Genomic DNA, 18,616 nt, shown 5'->3' with positions numbered 1-18,616 from the left:
TGAATGGTTACTGAATTCTGGAAAAAGTTTTCTTAATACTATGATATTTGTGTTTACTGCTCCAGCCCATTTGATCTAGAGTGAAGACTATCTGTATGAAAGGAATGCAAATGTATGTTTTGTCTACAGATATATATGAGGTATCGAATTGTGAAATTTAACTGGTATCGTATTCAAGTTAAAAATTCTAGTATCGTGACAACCCTACTATGAATATGTCACTCATGATTGACTCCAGTGTGTGTGTAGTGGGAAGGTCAATAGCCAGACAGGTTCCAGATCGTACCCTTGATTTTGATCAAAGATACAGCATGCTCCATTACCTACACTGTAGTGTGACAAGCTTTTCACTTTCTGAGACCCCACAAATGTATTATATGATAAAACCACAGCTTGCACTTAAAATAGAAACTTGAACAACAAGAAGAACATTAACCTAAACCACTAAACATTATGTATTATTTCTGCCAAGAACTTTGTATTTAAATTATATAAAACATTTTTTTTTTTTAAAATGGGCTATACTACTGATCGCCTTGAAAGGAAATACCACAGAATGCTTTTCTCATGTGCTGGAAACACATCTTGCCAGTTGACTAGACTTTAGCATTTAATAGTCTGAAGGGTGCATTTTATATAAACTCAAAGTCATTTTTCAGCCAAGAATAAGGTCAAATTTCAATCGCAATATAGGCAGACCTTAGCTATACCTGTACTACTTCTGCTAAAGTGACATCAGTCATTTAGGTCATATTGAAGATTTTATTCTAATTCGTCCTCAAACTATATGGACCTAAATACCATCAGGGATTCCCGCAGTTATACTCAGGCCAGACGGTCGTTCGCTACCACTAACCACCCCCCGCCCCACACCCCCTATAGTTGGTCATCGCTAACCCCCCCTGAAAGTAAGGAACCATAAATATGAATAATTGGACATATAAATGGCAATCTGTGATGGCAGGACTCAATCAAAACCTAGTTATCACAACACAGTAGTATAAACCATAGAATGGAAAAGTTACTGTTTAGGACAGAGGCTTCAGAAGCTGTCAATCATTTTACCTCAACGCTGCACACAGGAACCAAAATGGCTGACAAATGGGAATCAGAAGAAGCCAATAACCTGTTGCAGTTGGGCTTTGAAAAGGCTAAATAACTTGCTGTTCTCAGAGAAGGCCAAAGTCAAAATGTTTGGGCTCAAGAAAGTAACTTTTTTGAATTTCTGACATTTCTGAATGTGGTAAAGACATTTGATTTGGATATATTATTCTTGACAGACAAAAACTTAACCTTGCCCTTATTACAGTAGGACATTTGCTGTTCAGCTAGGTTCCAAAGATCTTTATTTTTTCTTTATTTTGTAAATAGTTTTCTGAAGCTACCATTTCCTACATTGTTAAATGGGTTGACGTTTTTCATCACATTGATACAGTAAAAGCATACAGGAAGCAACTCAACGTTAAAAGGATGTAGCAATTTCATAGGCTTACGGAATTACTTTATGCAACATTTTGGTTATCCCATGGGTATTATGCAAATTTTCAACTGCTCTTTGTTGACAATACTGCTGAAGAGCTGAGTAGCGTACATATAGTACAGATAACTTATTTTTGATAACACAAAGTCTACATGACTCAACATTCTAATGTAGCTAGCCCAGAATGTAGACAGACTTACATTGTTATTAACTACAGCAACCTTAAAACTACCATAAAGTTATGAATGTGTGGCCATAGGCAAGAGCCTATCAGATAAATTAAACTTTGCTGATAATAATAAAATATATTTCTATGTACAGCAGGAGTTAACAACATTTATGTTGGGAACTCCTGCTGTACATAGAAATATATTTTATTATTATTCCTGCATTGTATGTAAAAGCTACATGAGAAGATTTTTGGATGATTTCACATCTGAAGACATTAATAAAAAATAAAAGCCCACAATGACTTCCAAACCAAGTAACTTTGATGAATACAGTGATGTTAAGAGCAGATTATCTATCAGTTGTACAGTGTGGGACAGATCAAAACTGGATTTCCATTTATTACCATGACCAACCCAGACATTTCTCAACAGCTTTCAAATATGAACTCTCTCAGATAGAATGCTTTTTTGTGTTTAAATGGATTGCTTTTAATTGCTAATTCTGTGGGTGGTGTAGCTAGAGTTCAAGTCCTCTTGTTTGAGTCTAGTCTGGAGAAAAGCTTTCAGCTGCTCTGACAGACGCGCCTTATCTGGGTCCCTGGAGGACTGCCATGTTTGCCCAAGTGCTTTTAAAACAGCCGCCACACGTCTGTAACCCAGTGATCTGTTTTGTTCTATCGTGCTACATTGGACACAGACCTCACAGGAGTGCAGGAGTACTGGGCACTTTTATATCTTAATTTAAGTGAGGACTGAGTAAGGATGTAGTAGAATCATAAACATGGAAAGGAGATGGGAATACAGCATAGATGCCATATATTTGAAATATCACTACCTGAGGGTAACTTGCTCTGAAGAGACAACTTAAACACCAGTTTGTAACCTTAGATGCAATACAAAAATGGGTAAACCACTCCCAAATGAATGGACTACAGCATACATTTAACCAAATACTGCAATTAAATTGAGTATATGCACACAGTGAGGAGGTCAGAGTTATTTATTCATGTATACAGGTCTTTTGTAGATGGTTCTAATGGGTTGTTCAGTTTTTTTTTTATTTGAAGTCAATCAGATCTGTGGTAAATAATGAAAGCAAAAACATTTAGTCTTCTGATAAGTTAGTTTTTTGTCATGTATACAATAGCTGTCCTCAATTAAGGAAATATGCAAGTACATGAAAGATGGTCTGAGGGTTGAGAGTGTGTGTGTGTGTGTGTGGTGTGTGTGTGTGGGGGGGGGGGACGTACGGACGGACTTTGAAAAAAGGTACAGAAACAGAAAAAAAATACATCCAGGTCTGAGAGTGGACAGTTTCCTCAGTTCCGTAATTGATGGTTAAACTTTTCAGGGTCTTTTTGAAGCAATTAAAAAAAAGTGGTGGTGCATGGGTATCAATATAGTATCAAAGGTTGAGTAGGAATACATTAACTTTAAACGTTACCTGTTGTAAGGAATACAGATGGATAAGGAGGACAAAGCATTCACTGTAAAAAAATAAACAAATGTGGGATAGGGACAGCTTCAGTCCCTAATAACTGAAAGCTTGTCAGGCCCTCTCCTGGCAATAAAGCTGGATGGTTCCTTTCAATCCTTCCTAGCTCCTCTAACCCTGAACCACCTCATAATATACATCGGGCATCTTCCTTCTCTTTAACATTCCCAAACCCACTTCCATGTATTTTACTCTGCTTTCAGCAATACCAGTATTTTAAGGCCACAAAGATCATATTTCATTATAAAATGCAAAACAAGTCTTTGCAAAGGAGTTCCCCCACTTATTTGTATTGATTACAGGAGTAAAGGATATTGGGTTCAACACACTAACTTAACAGGATCAGCAGGTTTGATAAAGATTGAGTTGTTCTCGATGCAGAAATGTAGCTTTAGGTTCTTAATGCAAACAAAGTAAACAATTTCCCCCTATTAAAATATAAAACAGAAGAGCTACAGCTATGCAGTGCAACATTACAGTTTGTGCATTCTAGCAAACCTGAGGTTTCTCAGTCATTTCTAAAATTAAAGTTTTTTAGAGTAAGCAAACTTTTACAAATTCGAAAAAGATCCCAGAACAGTATGTATTATAGGTGCTATACTGGAGAAAAATTAATTGCAGGAACCAAATACTCACATTACTGACGTGTACCGCAATACTAGTATGTAGCATATTTTCCATACTGAATTGCAATATCAAGAATGAAGGGTGGGTTAGTCTTCTCTCTAACCATTTCCTGCGCAACACAATTCTTAGATATTTAAGCTTATGAAATCTCATAGATGAATCAGAAAAAAACGAGCGTAGTGATGCTTGGTGTATCTGCTGTACAGTCATTTAATTACAGGGAGAACACAGCCAGTTACATTTCCAATTGTAGACACCCTCACACATTCAAATTTTAGTCTGATCACAAGGTAACAATTAGCACACCAGCTACTGAAAACATGATTCCTCCATGTTTCCCAATGCGAAATGGAAAGAGGAAGTTCCAAAAACACCACTACCACCTCAGTAACAAGCCCAGTAACTCTCAATAGCTGTTAGTGTTCACTAGGAAATTTTTATTTTCCAGAGACAGTACATGGTCAATTTTAAAGTTAATATACTGAAAATATTAAACTGTCAAATCTATTGTATTAGGGAGTGATTTATTTATTTAAATGACGACCGAGATATTGTTTCCTTTGTTGGCAGCATAGAAAGGGATGGAACAACCAAATAAGTCACAGCTGTTTTGCTCGTATGAAGTTAAGCTGATATCCAGGTTATGCATGACCTCATTTACACCTTTAAATGCACTGGAATTGTTTTTATTCCGTGTCACCTAACCTATAAATTAAGAATACCAGAGTTGGTACAAGTGGTGCATCTTTTCATGTGTTCTCCCTTAGGTGATAAGTGAATTTAACTTTATTGTGCTGCACATTGTGTATAATTCAGATGACATTCAGAGTCATCTGAATTTGTTGATTAAAAGTCTTTATAAGCACTTTAGTCATTAGAGAATGAAAGTAATGGATTCATCTTTGTTGTCACGAGACAGCTATCCACCTAAAATAAATAAAAGTAATCATGTCAACTGGTGGAAAACTAGGTCTAAATGACAGCAAGAACAGGATCCCTCCAATATTAAAAACAGTTCTCACTTTTGAAATGTATAAGAACCAAAGAATGAAAAAGACAGCAGTATGGTGATAATAAAATTGTTTGGTAGTAAAAGGAAAGTGGATCAAATCATGCCCATCTTGGAAAAGACCCATTAGTGTGTCCCAGACTGGCACTGACAGGTGGACTAGTGAAAGTGCTAGTGACTGCCAGACATCTCCACAGCTAACAAAAGGCCACTAAACAGCACACGTTTAAAAGACACTATTTTTTTTATTCTGCTTTACATTCTGTTGAAGTGCACACAATAAATATACACAGTTACTAAAATAAAATTAAATTTAACCAAGAGAATGTCCACTGGAGAAAGGATTGTTGTGCCCAGAGTCACACAGAGGGTGCTCAAAGAGTGCAATCCCCTCCCCCAGCATTCACTATCTGCCAGCTTCAAAGACAAGGGAAAGAAGGGGGGGGGAAGTTTCCATGAATCAGTGACAAGAAAACTGACAAAAGACCAAAACAAGAGAATCTGAATTCCATGAGGGAAGAATTGTGGCCTCATCCTCAATTTTAATAAAATTATAAATCCAATAAACTGCCAGAAACCTTAAACACACTGGAACCTTGAAGTGCATGCAGTGAAAAACTGTAGTCTGAGATGTGTTGCAAATGCACACAAGGCATAGCTGCTGGCTTTCTTTCACAGGGCTCAAAAGGTTTCACTGAAGATGCAACAGTTAAAAAAAAACTGAGTACAAGTGTAACTAAATAGACCACTACAGCCCTAGGAATTTGAACAAGATAGACCAAGACTGCCAGTTGCATTGGCATTACCACTCAAACCACAACAAACATAAGTATGTACAAGAGACCAACTGTGTACTCTTCCATCCACCACACCCACCCAGCAAATGTGTTAGTGATGTTGGTCTAAATACAGAGAAAAGCAACTGAAAAGATTTGTTGTATTGATGCAAGATCAAAGAAATGAGTGGTTTTATTTTAAGACCTTTTATTTTTTGTGTATAGGCCTGAAAATAAAACACGAAGGAACTGAGTACTAGATTTGCACGATAATTATGAAGAGATATCTCATAGCCATCTGTACAACCCTGAACAACATGAAACAAGGCTAGAGGGCTATGACAGCCTCAAGGATTACAATAAACACTATGTTAATAAAATGAAGGCCTATTATTATACTCCATAATATAAAACAGTTTTCTGCTCTGAGACATCCAGATGAAAACCAAGTAAGTTTGAAATGATTTTGAAGTGAAAAATCCTGTTCTTAAAAGTTGAATTATTAATGAATTATTGAACGTGAACATCATTCAACTCATGGCCATTTGGAGCTAAGTTTATCTTAATTATAGCAACAATACAGGAGAGTCACACATTTATATAAAAAACACTGTATAAAAATAATAATCTGTCTAATTACTCCAGCAGTTTTCATACCTATAATAGCATTCCGGCTCAATTCCACCACTGGATATATTAATAACAAACTTACACTACACTTAAACACTTGACAATAAGAGTGCCACGCCAAAAGACCAGGTCTCTTGACACAGGAGGTTTATCACAGTACTGATTTTACATGTACATGATGAGCCCCCCTACATGTAAAACCATGCCCAACATGAAGAAAAAATAATAATCTTAATCCAACAAACACAGAATAGGTAACATTTACATATCTTTTAGATTGTGTTAAACTGGAAATCATTTTAATCCCTGGAATAGCATCTAAAAGCAGGGCTTCTAGATTAGTACCTGGTGGTCAGATAGCCTTACTCCCTTCACAAAGTTGTTAGCTGGCTGATATAGCTGCTTTTCAAAGTATTTTGTTTTTCAGAATGATGCACTATTGTTCCCAGAGATTATTGTCCCCCCCTAAATTATGATGGTCAGGGTTTCCCGCAGAAATGTGCATAGGGAAGGCGGTCTGATACCGAATTGTCGAGCTGGGGTGTGGGGGGTTGCTTGCGGAGCAGGATTAGCAATGGCAAATGAGAGCTGGAGTCGGAGCTTGTGCTTTATAGTTTGTTGTTTTTTTTGCATTTGCAAACATGCATTTGTTTGGCCAGGCGGGCCTGGATAGCGCTGCGGGAAACTGGGATGGTAGTGCCTTTCTCAGACTTGACAAAAACATACATAGAGGATAGTTATTGTTAAGTCACAAATAAGGGCATGATGATAATTATACATTTATAGTTTGAAACATGGGATTTCATTTCTCCCTTCATATAAAAGTGGAAACAAATTGTAAAAACAACATGTTTCTGCATTGTTTTGCTATAAAACATTGCATTTGATATTTGGTCGGTATAAAAAATAAATGAGTGCTTAAAACTGCTTCCCGACACATCAACAGGTACAGTAGACAACTGGCAATTCCAACTGGGAGGAGAAAAAAAAACAATTGACTATCAGAAGCAAATGTGCTTAATATTATACTATTAGATGAGGTATAAAAACAGATCAGTTTTGGAGCAATTTAGTAGAGATGTCCATCTTTCTTAAAGGGTTATATTGTCACAGAATAACAAAAACATGTTTAGTTTCCAATGTATTGTATTTTATTCATATATTGTTGTTTGTGAACACTTATTATATGCAGATCAATATTTAAGGATTTATAAATATGCGAATTCATCTGCAAATTAAGACGCTATGTATGGAGTAGAATGAGAAAAATCATTAAGAGTTCTCAAATCAATTTTGCTCAGTCTTTCATAAAGAATTATGCTGTCCTTAACATACATCATATGCTTGAAAGCTGCATCATTGATGTTTAATGATTATTCATAATTTTCAAATAGAATAGCTATAGAAACTGGTACATTGCAGCCAAATCAGTCTTATCTCAGGGTAATTCATAATGTATACATATTAGCAGTTATAATGGTTCTCTGGATTGAGAGAATGCTTAACAATAAATGTCTAAAGTACTTCATACCTCTCCTCCCCCCATGGATAGCAACCTGACCTAGTTTGGTAAACCACAATTAAGGTTTCATGTCCGTCTACATTTGTTTACAAGGTTCTCATGAACAATTATGTATGATTATTCTGCACTTCAGTTTTATAAATATTGGTGGTTTCTGCCTGTGATAGTTATTAAAACACTTATTTATTAACTAGGCCTAAATTAAAACAAGTCCAGTCTGTATATGTGGGATATGAAGTGTATCTGGTCAAATGCCTGATAAAAATAATTTATTTCATACATACAGGATTTATTGTTTTAGTATCGTTTTTTTTTTATTATTATTAAAATAAAGTTTTCAAACTTATATTTAAGAACTCAACTTTTTATCTGATCTTATGTTGGTACTTTAAAATACCCCAACATTATAACATAAATACGCTTTCCCAATCAGCCTAGAATATATCCCTTGTAAAACTGACTTTGGCTTGCTGGCCAATATCCAGTTTGTGCTGCAAATGAAAACAGGCTTTCAAATTAGTCAACCATATATTTATAGGGCCCAGTGAAATCTGCATTGCGGAGAACACAGACAAAATAATCGGAATTCAGGGGAAAAACTGAGTTAGACACTCAAACCCACTCAAAAATAGACATGTTAATAGATTATATTTATCAATTAACTAAATACAAAGTATTTAGTATGAACAGAAGAAAAATCTAAATCAAGTCAATATTTGGTGTGACCACCCTTTGCCTTAAAAACACCATCAATTCTTCTATGTACACTTGTACAAAGTCAGGGATTGTGTAGGCATATAGTCAGGTGTCTGATTAAACAATTATACCAAACAGGTGCTAATGATCATCAATTCAATATGTAGGTTGAAACACAATCACTAACTGAAACAGAAACAGCTGTGTAGGAGGAATAAAACTGGGTGAGGAACAGCCAAACTCAGCTAACAAGGTGAGGTTGCTGAAGACAGTTTACTGTCAAAAGTCATACACCATGGCAAGACTGAGCACAGCAACAAGACACAAGGTAGTTATACTGCATCAGCAAGGTCTCTCCCGGGCCGACATTTCAAGGCAGACAGGGGTTTCCAGATGTGCTGTCCAAGAGGTTTTGAAGAAGCAGAAAGAAACGGGCAACGTTGAGGACCGTAGACCTCGTGGTCGACCGTGGTCGGCCAAGGAAACTTACTGCAGCAGATGAAAGACACATCATGCTTACTTCCCTTCCCAATCGGAAGATGCCATCAGCTCAGAATTGGCAGAAAACAGTGGGACCCTGGTACACCCATCTACTGTCCGGAGAAGTCTGGTCAGAAGTGGCCTTCATGGAAGACCTGCGGCCAAAAAGCCATACCTCCGACGTGGAAACAAGGCCAAGCGACTCAACTATTCATGAAAACACAGAACTGGGGTGCAGAAAAATGGCAGCAGGTGCTCTGGACTGGTGAGTCAAAATGTGAAATATTTGGCTGTAGCAGAAGGCAGTTTTTTTGCTGAAGGGCTGAAGAGCGGTACACGAATGAGTGTCTGCAGGCAGCAGTGAAGCATGGTGAAGGTTCCTTGCAAGTTTGGGGCTGCATTTCTGCAAATGGAGTTGAGGATTTGGTCAGAATGAATAGTCTCCTCAATACTGAGAAGTACAGGCAGATACTTATCCATCATGCAATATCATCAGGGAGGCATCTGATTGGCCCCAAATTTATTCTGCAGCATGACAATGACCCCAAACTTACAGCATCAGTCATTAAGAACCATCTTCAGCGTAAAGAAGAACAAGGAGTGCTGGAAGTGATGGTATGGCCCCCACAGAGCCCTGATCTTAGTTCTCCAAGATGTTTGGGCCAACCTACCTGCTGAGTTCCTTCACAAACTGTGTGCAAGTGTACCTAGAAGAATTGATGTTGTTTTGAAGGCAAAGGGTGGTCACACCAAATATGGATTTGATGTAGGTTTTTCTTCTGTTCACTCACTTTGCATTTAGTTAATTGATAAATATAATCGATTAACATCTATTTTTGAAAGCATTCTTACTTTACAGCATTTTTTTCACACCTGCCTAAAACTTTTGCACAGTACTGTGTATGTATATTTAAATACATTGAAATAAACAGTTTGTAAACGGGTTGTGTCACCAAACACAACCCGAAAAAACTATAAAGCGCTGCCTCGTGCCACTTCACACTTGCAACTGTAGTTACTGTAAATGCTTGAGTGAAAACAAATACAAGTTATAATGTTATAGTTTCATAAGTCAAAGCGACCTTCACTCAGATGTCGACTTTTAAGCAGTGTAGGTTTGCTGGCTTGTTTACCTGGGTATTTGCGGACGTCCGTGCAGATGCCGAGTATGTTAGGTGAGTAGAATATCATTCCTAGCAATGGGCTTAGCAACGACAATGCTGCTAATCAGTTGCTATGAAAATGACAGAAGTCTGACTTGTTTTTTTTTATGCATTTCTAGGTTTGCCATTACTGTTAATGTATTAAACACTTGTGTTTATAATGTTTGGTGTTTAAATATAAATAAAGAAAAGTTTTATTTAGAATTTTCAGTTTATTTCATAGGGCCCTACATTAAGAGAACAAAAGAGATGGAGATGTTGAAAAGCAGTTCCAAAGGAATAACTACATTCAAAAAGTTATCACCATGTCCCAAATGAGTCACAAAGTTTCTGCTGAGCTACACATATCTTTGCCCTACACTCACAGACAGCACATCAGCAAAATTCTTCATCCAAGATGTTTTGCATTGCTGAAGTGCAGATATTTGCAGTGTACTGCTGTTTACTACATGATAATTATCACCTCAATATAATTTAAAAGACTTTACATTCTCTTCTAATTCAAAAATGTGTTACATTTCAATGGATAATTCTGGTGGTGAAACGAAGAGTAGAACCACAGGATTGTATATCAAAACCTGTCACTCAGAAACTGAGGTCTTGTAATTATAAATAATATTTTACTAAACGGACACATTCATTTTGTTTTTCCCTTTGATTTATACAACCTATACAGGACATTTTTATTATGAAACCGGTACTGAAGAGAAAAAAAATGTCTTGGTCAGATAAGTAACAACCCTCTAAGTCGATACTTGGTAGAAGCTGGCAGTAAAGATAGTTGAGAGTCTTGGGGAAAGCCTCTATCAGGTCTGCACATCTGCACAATATTCACCCATTCTGCTTTCAAAATTGTTCAAGCTCTGTCAAGTTGGATGAGAATGCATCTGTACACCAATCAGACAATGCACTATACATTGACAAGCTTCTCAGTTTTTACCGATGCAAAGCATGCCCAATATCATGATGATGCCACCACCATAATTCACAGTGGGCATGGTGTTACCTGGGTGATGTGCTGGCTTGGATTTGCATCAGCAATAGCACTTTTCATTTAGGCGAAATAGTTTAAATGTTTGTTTCACTGGACCATAGAACCTTTAGCTACATCATATCAGAGTCTCCTACATGCCTTTTGGAAATTCCAAGCGCAATAGGTTTTTTCACATGGGCTTTTTTCAGAAACTGCTTCTTTCTTGCCACTTTTCCATACAGATTTGTTAAGTACAGGAGCTATTATTGACACAGACAGTTTCTCCCATCTCAGCCATGGAACATTGTAGGTAGTTCAGAGTTGTCATTGGCTTCTTAGTGGCTTCTCTGACCAATGCCCTTCTTACCAGGCTGCTCAGTATGGGAGGATGGCTGCTCTAAGCAGATTATGGGTAGTGCCGTATACCTTCCACTTCTTAATGTGGAAGCTGATGGTGCTCCAAGTGACATTCAAAGACTATGAAACCTTTTTAAACCCCTAGCCTGATCTGTGCCTTTCCATAACTTCATCACAGAGTTGTTTTGAAAGTTCCTTGGTCTTCATGGTAGTATCTTTGCTTTGAATGCATTACCCTACCCAACTGTGGGACCTTCCAGAGACAATTGTTTTAATTCTGATATCATGTAGAACCACATGTATTGCACACAGATGGACTCCATTCAACATTCAAGTGTAAATTCTGAAGGTTACACCCGAGCTTATTTAGGAGTGTCATAACAAAGGGCAGTGAAAACTTCTCTAATGAAGACTTTTTAGGATTTAATTTATGTATTTGTTGTCCCCCCCAAAAAAAAATTCACACACTGAAAGTGGAGTAAATTGTGAAAATCAGACAAAATCACATTTAAATGCATGACAATTTCAGGTTGTAACAACAAAAAAGAAAATTGGTTTCTTATAATATAAATTACCCTGTATACCCTGGAAAATATTGTAATGGAGGCTATAGTCAATGTGCTGGAAAGACATAGTACAGGGAACAATCACTTGGCTGCCAGAGGATGTAATACAATTTTAAGAAGTGGCATGTGCATGTTGCCTGTAACACCAAACAAAAAAAACATGACTGAAATAAAACCGGATTATGCCACAAGTAAGCTTCAAGTCATAGAATTTCAGTATAGCAACCAAATGTGGTGTGGACTGCTACTAGAATATCACCATGAGCTGTAAATTAGGAAATGATGAATGAGGTCAGATGAACACATACACAGAGCTCAGTTCTCAAGAGCTCAGTGACTTGTTAACATTCAAAAATGAGAATGCCAGGGGGAGAAAGGGATGTGGGAATGAAACTGAAGGAAACAACCTTCAATCTCTTCCTTATGCACATAGATAAGAAGCAAGGTGAAGCTGGAGTTGAGTAATAAAACTGGCAGAGAGCAAAAAAGGGAAAGTAATTGGACATGAAAAAACTCCATCCCTCTAAACAGCTCAAAACACAAGTATAACAACCCTGGGTCCTAAATCCCTGTTTTAGTAACATCAATCTTTTGCCTACCCTGCTCTGATGTACTTTAGTGCAGCCTTACAGTACTTCCCACTGTTAACTGCTGTGCTTGTATGTTATGATATTCTTACTTTCAACGACCTCCTCTGTAATTCCTCAGCAGCTGAAGAATGTGCAGCTAATGCGTTAGGTCCTGTATAATAAATTCAATTTCAGCTGTGGCCCTATCTTCCACAAGCATGCTCTTCTTAAACAGAGTATTGAACATGCATTTTTGTCCCCACATCTGGAGTGACTTACATAAAGCTCACTAAATTTTGCACTTCAATTATTTTTATGTTAAAGAATGCCTTTTGAAACAGGAATGATACATAACAAAGTAATAGTGCCATTGAAGGCTAATGCAGCAACCCAGTCTACTTCAAGCAATTTAATTCTAATTAACTTCAGTTATTTAAAGGTTATTGGGACTTTCATACAAAATCTCACAATCTGTAGAAACAAATAGAGAGAGGCTAGTCAAATGTAGGAAATCTTGAGTCTTGTAACAGGGCCAAACCCAATGGTTGCAAATACCTCGTCAATGTCTCCAAACATTTCCTTTACTTCATATATTGATGTGCACACAATTAATTGTAGAAAATGAAAAAATATGATGTGTAACCTCATATTTGCTGCTCATTAAAAATTAAGATACACTAAAGATGGAGAATACTTGTAACTGTACAAACATGTGAAACCTAATATCGGTATTCAATGTATGCATGTCAGTAATAAAAATACAGTGTAGCAATATGACAGTACAGTAATATATTTCACAGTTAAGTACATTCCAAATATGGAAGAGAGGACTCCCTATAACATTGGATAGTTTAGACGTAATGATTGATATGCACATTTTCTATTTCCTTCTGACTCAGATACTACAGTACTAATGTAAAGAAACAGTGGGATCTACACTTTAAATGCATCATATACTACAGCTACACCACCACCATAAATAAATATTCTTCGTAATACTTAAAAGCTACATATTTACATAGTTCTAAAACAGTTTGAATGCATCTAAACAGAGGATGTCTGTTAAATTTAGGTTAGGATAGCTTTAAAATATTGTCACTTTACTCAGTTTGGTAAGATTAAGCACAAATTAAAAAGGAAAGTACTAACATAACATTTTCCACAAAATAGAACAATTAAATAGACTAAATCAAGTAATTTGCCTTTGACCCACTAAAAGAACAAAGGTCTGAGAATGAAGGGATTTTCTCAAAGACCGCACATGGAGGCATTGTCTATGGCGGGATTATAACCAGGATCTCCTGGTTACTAATCCTCGAATCAAAGCACTAAACCACACTGGCAAGCAGAATAATAAATGTCTGGTTAATGTACTTAAAGATTGGCTTCTACATACAAAAAAGGCCCTCTCACTTCAGATTATATTGGTTGATGTTGCAAAGAGTTATACTGATGCAACATAAATGTTCATCACACAATAAAACATAAAACCTTGATTTAGCAAGATGTATCCCTGAGTCAAAATAATCCCTTTCAGTACAGTTCTATACACCAGTGAAATTAATTGTACAATGTATGGGATGTTTATGCTGCAGTCAGATGCACAATTACTGTGACACAAGCTCTTGCTGCTTTGATTTCTTCACATTTCCAAAACCTCTTGTAAGACAATGCACTAAACTCAGCAAATATTTCCAGCACATGCTAAAAGCAAAAGTACTAATGACTTTGCATTTTCCTGACAACAGGTTTAGCAGCTTTCCTAGTAGGTTGAGAAATGTTGCTTTGCAACAAGGCTTTCAAAAGATTAAAAGTAACATTACTAATACACTGTGTTCATCACCACTTGTTAGGATCCAGAAAATAAGTGAAACCTGCCCATTTCACAATTCAGCGCACACTGTCAGAAAGATATAGTGCCTATAGAAAATCTTTCATGATTTGTCACCTTATAGCCTGGAATTAAGTTAAGCATTTTTTTTCCATTTATCCACACATCTTTCCCACAACTTTCAAGTGAAAAACATTCTAGAAATTAAGAAAAAGTATTAAATATAGAAACTGAAATGGATTGGTTTGATAAGTGTCCAACCCCTTAGCAATAGCAATCCTAAATTAGCTCAGGTGTAACCAATCGCCTTCAAAACACACACCAAGATAAGTGGCCTCCACGTGTGTTAAATTGTAGTGATTCAGATGATTTCAGGATAAATTCAGCAGTTCCCTCTGCTGGACAGTGCAATTCAAAGTAAAGACTCAACCATGAGCACCAAGGAGCATTAGAAAGAACATACTAGACAAAGTTGTTGAAAGGCACAGATTAGGGAATGGGTATTAAAAATATAAAAGCCATGAATATCCCTTGGAGCACGGTCAAGTTGAACATTAAGAAGTGGAAGGTGTTTAGCACCACCAAGAATCTGTCTATATCAGGTCGTCCCTCCAAACTGGGACAAATGAGCAAGAAAGAGACTGATGAGAGAGACGAGTCCAATGCCAACTTTACAAGAGGTACAGGGTTGTTTTGGCCAAGACTGGTCAAACTGTGCAAGTGACAATATCAATATGGGAGGTTGGCAAAAAGGAAGCAATTACTCAAGAAAGCATTAATAGTATTAATATGTAAGTATTAACATTATTATTAATAATACATGTTTAGCTAGGCAAATAGACACATAATTTAAGATAGGAGGATGTGGTACCTTTTTACACAACAATCCAGAGTTTTATAATAATTTATATGAAATCAAAAAGTTTATCATACAGATCACTCAAACTGTCAAAATTTGAATTTTGTAATGATTAACAAATGACTGGTCCCTTAAACTAGGAATGATGTTGCAGTAAATAGTAAAATATACAATTTAATGTATTAAATCCATATAAATATGTAATTGTGTCATGTACTTAAAACAAGGGGGAAATAGTTCTCTCACATTATGTTCAGAACGCAATATTAATTAACAATACAGTAACCTCAGCTCCAAACGATTTTAATTACAGACATCTCTCAGAAAATACCAGTTAAGCATGGAACTAGCACAGCCTGTTGCACCAATATGCAGCCCTTTCACAGGAGCAACTTAACATCTGACCAATACTGGAGCTAGAAATAAAACATGGGTTACGAATTGGCTAATCAAAAACTGTACTAATCCCTTTTTAATATAAAACCAGTTAAGTCTAACTGCTGTAGTGAGGCCGCATCATCACTTTAATTTAATAAATATCAAATTTGCTACCATTTTAATATAGTAATAAAGACAAAAATGCGTGTGTTAATGATATAGCCTAACCTATATAACAAATTAACTAAAACCTTGTGTGACCGACTCTGGGTAACATGCTGATGTATGATAAAGACATCTTGATTTACTAACTTTGTTTTAAAGTTCTGCACCTATAAACAGTTGGATAGTGTGGCTCTTTGATCAGGAAGCGCGATGTTGCCTGCAAGTACGGACAGGCACAAGCTGCTAATGTGTGACCCTGACAACCACTTCCTCCACTGGCAACTGAACTGCCAACTGGATACAGATATACAGTTTATTGAGTTTCTATATTGACAACATGTGAAATAGATCAGAGGTATTCAAATACATCTAAGTTAAACTGGGGTCTATTTCAAATGATTTTTGTGCTACTGTTTAGTCATATCTGGAACATGGAAAATATACAGAAATCAAGGAGATGAGATAACCAGAAAACATGCAGTATGAAAAAAAAGCACCATTTCACTACAGGTTTGAGGACAAAACTGTAACAGTTATCAAGAGGTGTTAAGGACTTTGTAGTGAGGTGAAAATAAATTAGGTTTAATTTTGAAATGTGAAGGATACCTCTACATCACAGTGTCAAACACCTTCTTACAGCAGTTTTGAAATGGGCATACCATGGTAGTAATAAACTAGGTTAGTCAAAGCCACTAATTGACAATGCAAACTACTGTACACAAGCACTTCTGGGTTCAATACACACTGCACATAAGTCTCAATTACTCCTCAAGCTTCACATAAATTGAAAAAGTATAGTATCTACCAGGCATTTCTCACTAAGAGGTACAAGGCCCACACTGACCCTGATGATCTTAATCTCTCTCACGCCGAGGGAAAAGAAACAACCTGTGGAGAGGTAAACCAGCTGTCATGGTAGCAGGCCACTTAACAAGAGGAAAGCTTGATATAAAGGGTCAAAATTCAAAATTCACAGCATCTTAAAATCTGGAAAACAAATCTCGCAACTGCCAGCTTTAAAAACGCAAACCTCTGCAGTCCAGAAACACATGAAGGATTCCTCCCTCAACGTGTGTTTGAGCAAAAAGTTAAAAAAAAAAGTGGAATTTCCCCTCTTCCAAGTTAAAACCACTTTTCCCAGGAAGTATAAAGTAGAAGATCCCAAACATCCAAGATCCTACAAGATCTCCCACTGTACTGTGATCACACACACGTACTAAAACAAACCTGCACGGTATGTTTTTTATCATCCTCATTATTATTATTATTATTATTTAATGACTTAATTGATCACAGTGCAGCTCGTGCGTCCTGTTCTTTGCAAAACCCACGATCAATATATTGCACACAATTTGTAAAAAGTGCTTCCAAATACAAAAAGAGATGAAGCCTTGGAAATGCATTACTGATCAGGCGAAATCTTGAATCAGGAGAGATGCAAACAGAAGTGAAAAACTGCGGAGCTGATGCAACGCTTTCAAACCGGTGCCTTTGGGTTACCGTCGAAGAGCACAAACACACAAAACGGGAAGAGAAAGGCTTCGTTAACCACATTTAAGTTGCCGTCCAGATTCCCCTTAGGTAAAAGTGCTCCTCCATACAATGCCTCTGTGTCTCTCTACCGCCCCTATCCCCACATTTATTTTCAGCTTGGGGCCTGCCACTTAAATATGAGCGTCTTGGCTCTTTATTTCAGGGGTGTGGGGATAAAAGTGCATTCACATACACCAACAATGTCAAATGCAGCACTGGAACAGCAAACCTAGCTCAACATGCTAAATAGGCCGTAACGCCGATAACACCCTAAACCTTTGAAGAGATACTGTATTTGGTAGCAACGTGTGTTACTGGCCAAAAAATGTCCAACTCTCCGCCTGGTCCGACTAGCAAAACTAAAACAAGTTGCGGAGTGCAACACAGGAGCCGCTGCGGGTGTATCTGCTGAAGACTTTCCGCTTCATTGAACACAGCCAGCTCCCATTTCAGCCCACCTACCGACTACACAAATCAAATATAACGCTGTGTATTTTTACACTCGTTGTCGAAATACATGCCACAAATGACAGTGCATAAACCCCGGGCTGAGGAAAAGCCCCGGCGAGTGACCCGAGCCCATCCGCCACTGTAACACAGCCAGAAAACTGCTCCAACAGCTGGTGAAAGTCTGAAAGTTTCCCCCCCCCGGTTGCGGGACCCTGCGGTGCTGCTCTCTCTCGGCAGGCGGACGGGGAAAACGCAGGCACCCTTCTCCCCACCCCTGTCGCCAGTGCGGGGCCTGTCCCGACGCAATCTCTTACCGTCTCCGCCGCCGCTCCCCGGGCCACCTTCAACACCCGAGACACCGCCACCGAGTCTCCGCAGGGCCGGGGTGCTGTCAGAGACGCGGGGAGGAGGAACTTGAGGAAGGGGGTATGGAGAGCACCCTGGCCTGCCGTGCGGTGGTAGGAGCCGGGGGGGGGGGGAGAGCACGCCGCCGCTCCCCGCTGCTTCAGAGTCTCGGGGAAATCGTTTGACAGTTCCCCTGCTTTTTTTTTCTCTCTCTCTCTCTCTTTACTCCCCCCCTTATTTTTTTTTCTTTTCCTTTCTATCTTCCAAAACCGATACGAATCAAAATACTGTCACACAATATGGCGGCCGCGCTAGCAAGCGCCTCTCGCGAGATTTTACAGGTTTTTTGTCGGAGGGGGAAAAAATGGTAGGAGAGGAGGAGAGGGGAGGAGGGCAGGGGTACGGCCGCGGCGGCTGGCGAGGAGAGAAGGAGGAAAGAAACGATGTTGTTTTTGTTGTTGAGTGGAAAGCGCTAGACACGTGGGAGGACTGGGTTAGTGCTGTGTGCGCGCACATCTGCCTCTATCGCGTTTATATTGCAA

General features: G+C 38.0%; 1 protein-coding gene across 2 annotated transcripts in view; it reads right to left on the bottom strand.

The window, feature by feature from the left end:
- The window catches only part of tab2 (TGF-beta activated kinase 1 (MAP3K7) binding protein 2), a 39,985-nt gene extending 21,591 nt beyond the window's left edge, over positions 1-18,394 (bottom strand). The window contains exon 1 of one of the 2 annotated variants that reach the window (XM_066699005.1): positions 18,044-18,394. The gene's annotated coding sequence lies outside the window, so the exon portion shown is untranslated. The remainder of the gene's footprint in view (positions 1-18,043) is intronic. The other variant, XM_066698996.1, reaches the window with a different exon arrangement.
- Positions 18,395-18,616: the final 222 nt, after the last annotated feature.

Source organism: Amia ocellicauda, chromosome 1 (assembly GCF_036373705.1).
Source record: "Amia ocellicauda isolate fAmiCal2 chromosome 1, fAmiCal2.hap1, whole genome shotgun sequence".
Taxonomy (NCBI): Eukaryota; Metazoa; Chordata; class Actinopteri; order Amiiformes; family Amiidae; genus Amia; species Amia ocellicauda.
The sequence above is the reverse complement of the archived record's forward strand: the minus strand, read 5'-3'. Positions and strand labels throughout refer to the sequence as shown.